This window comes from Lactuca saligna, chromosome 5 (assembly GCF_052625555.1).
Source record: "Lactuca saligna cultivar CGN05327 chromosome 5, ASM5262555v1, whole genome shotgun sequence".
NCBI lineage: Eukaryota > Viridiplantae > Streptophyta > Magnoliopsida > Asterales > Asteraceae > Lactuca > Lactuca saligna.
Window position 1 is genome coordinate 181558972 of NC_136421.1, and position 6649 is coordinate 181565620.

Here is a 6649-nt window from a genome sequence, read left to right on the forward strand (position 1 = left end):
GAAACAGATCATGAAGGGTTTAGAGGAAAATTCGAAGATTTGGAATTTCATGATGAAGAATAAGATTTCCCTGATCATATGCTCATGACCATGAAACAATACAAAATTTTGAATCAAAAGTTGAACTCCATTATTCAATCCCAAGCTGATCTTGGAGGGGGTTCATCAATTTCCAGTTTGGAGGTTGATTCAATGTTGAAGTTGTGTGAGTCTAGAATAATTTCTAAAGTATCATGTATGTTAAAGGCCTCGGAGACAGTGCTTATGGTGAAGGTTGATTACTTAGATCAAACAAATGAGCTTCATCTTAAAAATCAAAGATCTGATTTTCTGGGAGAAGTGAAAGATCTACGAAATGTAACAAAAGAACGACATGTTCTTTATGTTCAGGAGGTTAAGAAAGTGAGGGAGGATGTGAATTTGAAAATCCAAGAGCTTCATGAAGAAATAAACAAAGAAATTTTATATGTTCAACATGATTATGCATCCTTACATCAGAAGGTCGATATCATATGTGATGCTGCGACTAAATTTGTCAAGATGTACGAAGGTTTGAGTCCACAAATTGCTCAAATGTCCAAGTCTGAAACTAAAAATTTTGAAGGAGTGATGAAGTTGTTGAAAGAGTTGAAGGAGATATCCACAAAACCAGTTTCGTCTCCCTTGATCACTCCTGAATTTTTGTCACAAAAATTTGTACAGTTCGAAGCTATTCTAAACAAGCAACTTGCTCCACTCTTTCGCATATCTAGTCTTCTTCCCACAACAACTGCCCTTCCTATTTTTACACGGGTGCAAGGGGGAGAAAGGAAGTCCAAAGAAGAAGAAGCGAAAGTTGTGGGCAAGGTATTTTCTTCGAACATCCCATCAACAAAGCCAGTGTTTGTATCTGCTTAACCAGTAACTTCAACAATTGTTACAACATTGCCAATTACACGAACAATTTCGAAAGGAATTGTTATTGGTAAACCTTTGGAATCTGGTAGGAATGGTTCGATGCTAAAAGACTTAACTGAAAAATCTGCTTCGAAAGACAAAGGCAAATCAATTTTAATTGAAAAATCCAAAGAAGAAAAGAAGGCTGAAGCTGAAGCTGAACTCGAGAGAATGAGGCTTGTTCAAAGCATCATGACTTAGAGGGCTGGAGATCCGAAGGGCATGAATAAAGGTGATCCAGCTAAGCATTACAATTATGAAACAATCGAATCCTTGGTTGCCTTTAACGACATGTACTCTTTTGATAAGAAGCCAAAACAGAGTTATGTGGTTACAAACACTGATGCTTGCCAGTTGGATGTCCCTGTTAATGAGATGATGTTCAACATGCCTCAATTCAAAGCAGAAGGGAATTTCAAAGAAAAGAATGAAGGAACCCAGATGAAGATTCGATTTCATGCAGTTCTAGGTAAAGCACCTGGGGAAGTCTGGTCACTAATCAAGATTAAAAAGGTGATTAGCATGAAGAAAGATGTGGTCTTCGAAAATATTGTTCAAAATGTAAAATACATTGTGGCCAGGGCAAATGGTAAAACATGCGAATTCACCATTGATGACTTTCCTCTGATGAACTTGTATGATCTTATACAAGTTGCATTGCTTCTTAAAGACAAATCTATCACTTATTTGCAAAATACCGATCCTGAAAAATTTCAAACTTGGAGTTGCTCACATCAAAATTTTCATTGAAAATTATTATGAGTGTCTTGCACTAACTGATGTAGAGCTGGCAACTGCGAAGGGAATGGAAGTTAAAGTTCCAATGGCTCCTTCATTGACTCAGACTGAGTTAAAGAAGTTTGCAGATGGAGAAATATGTTTAAAGCCATTTGGAATTGTTTTTGCTGGGAAGAATAAAGCTGGAAAAGCGAAGAGATTTTTGTTTCAAGCCAGCGAAGTGGAGAGATATTCAACATCTCAATATACGAACTTAATTGTTCGTATGAACCACTATAAAAAGAATAATGAAGACGATAAGAAGGAATTGAAGAAGATTATTTCTTGGTACACTGAAGTTCGAAGAGTTTTGCTATACTCCATCACTCTACTTACAAACTGAAGACTTCGACTTTAATTACAAAGGGGGAGATTGTTAGGGTCGAAATGTTGTAATTGTCGAAGTTTGTATTTAGGGTCTTCGAACATTTCTGTAATTGTATTTTACTAGGGCATAATATTCGAAGCATAATGTTTTAGTCCTTAGTATATTTTTTGTATGCTTTCCTTTCCTATAAATAGGAGAAGTTACTAGTGTCTTAGTAACGAAGTCTTTACAGAATTTTCATTGTACTCTGTAAACTTTGAAAAAGCGTAATAGAGTCAAACAAATAATATTTACATCGGTGTTCAAATCTTGCATACTTACTTTAAATTAACTCTATAATTCATTCAATACTTGATTCTTTGATTCATCATGTAAAATCCCAGAAATAGCTACCCCAAGCGAAACTAACAAAACAAAAAAAATTAGTTATAATATAGATTAACATAAATAATTTAAAACTTTCAACGTAAACAAAAAATACATGTTCTAGACATCCAAATTCTCAGCAAAAAAAACCAATCTTGTGGCACCCCGATCATATATTTCTTTTCCCAAAAAACCTTCACACAAAATGTATGTCAAACGTACTCTAACTGCATCGGTGTCGTCAACTTCTACGAATGGTTGGTTTAAAATAAAACTTTTCAGGTCGTCAATTTTCACCGAACTATTTGTATAGTTCGGAAATAGCCGCTCACGCAATAAACATCTTTTTTTACTAGTAACTATTTTTTCTGACACTTTTTCCCGATGTTTTTCGGATACTCCCCAAAATTGAAGCCGGTTATCAAACAAAACTCTTCCGACCCATATATCATTTTCGTATCTCCTACTCTAAAATATAACCGTTTTATTCCATCTTTAAATAAAACAACGGCCGACCGTATCTGATGAAGGAACATTTTGTGGAATAACAATATATCCCCTTATAAACGAGGGACGTCCAACAAGTAACCAAATACGGTATCTCTAAATATATCACGTCTGACACCATCTAACACTTCAAATACTTCCCATAGATTACACCCAAATCCTTTTAAGTTTACAATTCCTTTCATATTGAAATTATTATAATAATGTTGCACAAAACACAATAACATATTAGATAAGTAAACAAATATTTCATTTTAAAATATATGATTATTAAGTGCAATAATAACATAAACAATAATAACAATGCAAATACAAATATTTAATAAATAATTTATATAAATTTTTAACTTTCAAATTATATAAAATAACATATAAAATATTTTCTACTAAAACAACAAATATATACAAATTTTCAAGCTATACGACAAATATACAAACGACTATTGTACACATATTATAAAATTTGCTAACCATACTATACAATTTTTTATACTTCACCAACAAATATATATAAATTTTCAACTTATACAACAAATATATATATACAAAAGACTATTTTATACATACTGTAAACATTATTTTAAGCATTTTTCAATTTATAAAGCAATTACACGATAAGAATATACAATTTTTCAAGTTATACAACAACTATACAAACGACAAATAACATATTCTAACCATGCTATATCAATTTATCATCTTAAACCACTAACCAAAACATATTGTAAACATTATTCTAACAATTTATTTAACTAACAAATTAAAAAAAAAATAGAATATTCTAACCATTTTACTAAATGCACAACCACCCGATGCACACTCTACACAGTCTCTACTTGTACATTAATACAACCACTAACAAAATAACATTTAAACTTCAAGTTTACTAATAACAAATATTAAAACTATCAAATACAACAAAATTACCCTATCATAAATAATATAATTTCATTTTATTTTACACTAACTAATACAATAAATAATAAAATAATAAAGACATATTCTAAATAAATATTAATTAAAACATAAAAAGAGTTAAAATCTAATCATATTTGCGGGATTGTTGAAATAATCCTCCATTTTCTTTAAAATATCGTCAAAGGAATCCCAGAGAGAGAGAGAGAGAGAGAGAGAGAGAGAGAGAGAGAGAGTTTCTGTACTGAAGAGTGAAAAATAAAGAAAAAAAACATTTTATAAAGTTTTCACCGGAAAATCGTAGATGCATAGTGCAAATCGCAGATGGAAAGCCAAAATCGCAGATGGGGCTTTTCAATCTGCGAATTTAAAGATTATTTTTGTAATTTTTATTTTTTTTAGGCTAAATTTGTAAATTAATTAATAAATTTGGCTAATTTTGTCATTTTCTCTAAAAACTATCCTTAAAGATGCTCATAGAAAATATATAACAATAACATGTCGTGCACCGTGTCATATCAAGTACGTTAAGTTCGCCGAATAGATGGTCACATAGTAGGCATTGAATGTGGCATGTTTCCAAACTTAATAGAGTGTTTGGGTGTTCATCTAAAAATGATTTTTTAACTTATTGACTTCTTGAAAAGTCAATAAGTTAAAAAAAATTGTTTGTATATCTGATAAAGATTTTTAAAACATTTTTTTGTTTACCCTTTGAAAAAGAGTTTTTAAGAAGTAAAAATTTGTGACTTTTTGAAATTTGAAATGAATTATAACATATTATCATTAAAAACAAACAAAGGTCATTTTTAAACTAAATATTTTTTAATTTATTGGCTTTTTTCATTAAAAAGTTAATACAAATATTTTTTAAAAACTCATATTCCCATCTTGATGTCAATAAATCTTTTTGAATAAAAACTATTTTTAACTTCAAAATAAAATATCAAACACTTTCTAACGCTAAAGTAGTTTTTTAGGGTGCAAATTTTCTATACATGTTATAAGACAAGTTGGTTATTATCATGGTTAAAATTTTAAGTATGTTCCCTTATCCGATAGAAAGACAATTATGTTGCCATTTTACATACTTTGTCCAATTTTATAATTGTTTTATTGTTTATATTACACAACACACATCACACGCGTTGGTGTTAAGGTTATTTTCATCGGTGATAATGAAAGGGCATTTATGTCTTTTTTTCATAGACGAAAGATCAAGAGTGAATCTTTTCCATTTGTTTGGATGTGAAAAAAAAATCACAATTTTTGTCCAATCGACATAATTGTATCTCTTTAACAGCGACATCATTCAAACTATAATCTTTCATGTAAGAATGTTATTTTATAATAATAAATTTAATCAAATACAAAATATGTAGTTAAATAAATTATACATAAATATATTTCATTCCATTTAAAATATTAAACATATATATTTTAAATGGTCAAAAGTTTATTTGTTATTAAAAAAAATAAAAACAAATTCCGTAAAATTTAAAATAGTCATGATAGAAACATCCACTAATTGAATCTTGAAAAATAACTTAATTGTAAAAATATTAGTGTTGACAATTATGTAAATAAAAATAGTTTATAATTTTAATATATCATTTTATTATTGAAAGAATAAAAAAAAACACCACCCCTAGGCATGCGCGGAGCTTTATAAGGGCGAGGGGTTTTGGCTCCTCGTGATTTTTTTTGTTACATATAGCCTATATATTTTCATTTTATTTATATTAGACCAAAAAAATATAAAATTTTGATGTTTTTGCTTACTGATTTTTATACATATTATATTTTCGGCCCTCAAATCATATGTTGAAGCTCGGTTCCTACCTTGAGAAAAAAAATTAGCAAAAAGATAAAGAATCATGTTTCAATCAATCCATTTCTTTATAGTAAACAAACAGAAAAGAATGATTCTGTTTCGTTCTTTCTTCTATCACGACCTACCATTACACCAACAACCACCTTACAGTTTGGATTTGCTTAAATTGGGTTCTCTTAGCTGGAAGTTAATGATGTGCTACCAAATGAAAATGATCTATCTACAATTCTACATACATTAATTAAAGACTGGTTTACAAAAAAACTAATTAAATAAATATATAACAATAACATGTCATATCCCTTGTCACATCAAGTTGACCAATACATGATCCACGTAGTAGGCATTCAACTAACCAGTTTTTTTAGGTTGCAAATTTTCTATATTTTATAAAAGACAAGTTGGTTGCTATTATGGTTTAAAAAAAATGGACTATATTGGCTTATCTTATTTAACAGAAAAATAAGTATGTTACTATTTACTTTATATAATAAAAAGTGAAGATTCAACAAACGGTAATGTCCTTCATTATAGGATATTTACCATAACAATTTTAGATTTTAGCACATTCAGTCCCTACAGTTTTTTCATTTACATAAAAGGTCCTTATAAAGTTTCTTTTTTTTTTTTTACGAAAAAACAATCTATATGGTTAAAATTTTGTTCTGTTAGCAGGTTTCATCCATGTATAAAAAATAAATTACAAAAATTATCCACGTAATTTACGTAAAATATCTTTGTGTATTTTTTTTATAGAAACAATCTATGTTTAAAATATTTACAAAAATATTCCTTTTAATTTACAGAAAATATGTAATTTTGTTTACAGAAATGGTCCTATGTTAGTAAATTACAAAAATAGTTTCTACGTAAAAGAAAATTTTCAGGTTTAGTCCCTACACTTTCCTACATGGGCATATTTGATCCCCCAAACATTGCATACAAAACCATAAAACGATTAATAGTGGTATTTTCTTTTTGTGTAA